The following is a 2,165-nucleotide window of genomic DNA, read 5'->3' as shown; positions in this document are numbered from 1 at the left end:
CGCACTTAAAGTATCATTGGTTGATTAACATTCATTTTTGAAGCATATAAGTTCCGAGATACTGAATATGTTTAACGTCCAAAAATGTTTCCGAGTATGATACTTTACAGAGTTGCAGTTATACTAAAAGGACAAAGTTTATAGATATATGGTAATCTTTGTGTACTCAAATGCTATTGATATTTGATAATGTTTTTGAACATGAAAAAAAAAACAGTTATAAGACAAGTTCATACTGCTTAACCTCTTTAACTCATGGTTGCTGAGTAATAAAACGTTTCTTTGAAGATGTTCCGTAACGTTTCATACGCTACGTGATGAATTTCCTTGCAAATATAATTCAACAATGGTACCTTCAGCAACAATATCATATGATAAAGGTATAATCGTTATATTATCTTTGTTGAAGCTTTGTTGCTAAAGTATAAACTTTTTGTCGCCATGATAAAGGGTATTCTTTTTTTTGGGGGGGGGGCTTAATTCCTAAAGCTTATTTTATTATGTTTTCTTTGTTATAGCTCACATTGTTATTTACTGACTTTTCTGCCAGTCCTTACAGCATCGCTAAAACTTTTTTTTTCTGGTATTTTTGTGAATGCTTCTATCATTATGTTTTTGTACATAAAGCTGACAATATTTATAGCCATTTAATTTCGATGATATAATTGCTAATGCTTATATCGTTATGTTTTGTACATAAAGTTGATATTGTTGATAGATATTTCAACAAAAAATTAACTCTTGCAGATGTATTAGATGTTTCCAGTTCATTCATCAGTTATAACTTTTGCAGATGTATTAGATGTTTCCAGTTCATTCATCAATTATAACTCTTGCAGATGTATTATATTTTCTAGTTCATACATTAGTTCCAACTCTTCACCACTAAAAGAGGTTCTAAATTGTTCATAATTTGTAACTTCAACATTTTCCTAACGGTTATTTTGGGGGCACACCCATGAGCGGTCAGGGATAAAAATCTCTCTTCAACCAATTATAATAGCTATAAAAGCAAAATAGGACTTAACGATTCAGTAACATTGGTACTTGCCAACTGGACTTCTGCTACAATGGGCCTCAGGGCTCATGTTAACATAAAGCCCGATAATTGTGCTTAATTGATAGAAAAATGTTGAAAATACTAGTTTTTTTATTCGATTGTAACTAGTCTACACTCTTAACATTCCTTACCGTATATGTCTCTATGTTCTAGGCTTCTGATGGGCTTTCTTTTTTTCACCGCACGCTCCTATCACATCGCGTACCTATCAAATTGTTACAAAATAATTAACGTTGCACTTTTTAATTCATGAGAAGGGCATGACAGCCAAGATGCACATTTTGAGTTTAGTCAACCAAGTTATCCAGAGGCTTTATCTGTGTATAGTCTGATTTATGGTGCTAAGTGCTAACTATTTCTTCCAGCTGTATCACGTTAAAATCAATGAATTGTTGTTGCAAATGGATATATGTGTTATATATTAAACCTATATCGAAGAAATGTTTTATTTAGTTGTTTACTTCAGATGCTCTATAACCTGCCTCGGTTGTTCAAAATATAGGAAGCTAACTTTTAAGTCCAAGAGAAGTAGGTGAAAAACCAGGGTCTTCTTACAGAGACCTTGTTGTTTGAATCTTAACAAAGGGGCTCATAAAACACAAGAGTCAAATGTACCCTACTGCGTGAATAATATGTACAGAGAGTTAAACATGCTTATATAGAGACTGTGTGAACAATATGTACAGAGAGGTAAACACGCTTATATAGAGACTGTGTGAACAATATGTACAGAGAGGTAAACATGCTTATATAGAGACTGTGTGAACAATATGTACATGATGTTAAATATACTGTATAGAGACTGTGTTCAGTAATATGTATGCAGGGTCAAACATACTATATACAGATTATTGAATAACGTATACAGTGTTAAAAATATTGTATACAGGTTGTTGAATAACATAGGTCTGCAAATTTAAACTTCATAAAAGTTGTTTTGCTTTTAATAATGGATTTCCCATAATTCAGCTACGCAGATTTCGAAAATGATATTAATTTTTTTATCACGTAAGGATTTTTTACAAATTGGGAAGAAAAAACTCTTACTTAGATCAAATTAATATTTCGTTTACCACAATGAATAGTTTGTATTATTATGTTTGTT

This window comes from Limulus polyphemus, unplaced genomic scaffold, assembly GCF_000517525.1.
Source record: "Limulus polyphemus unplaced genomic scaffold, Limulus_polyphemus-2.1.2 Scaffold4231, whole genome shotgun sequence".
NCBI lineage: Eukaryota > Metazoa > Arthropoda > Merostomata > Xiphosura > Limulidae > Limulus > Limulus polyphemus.
Note: the sequence above shows the minus strand (reverse complement) of the source record.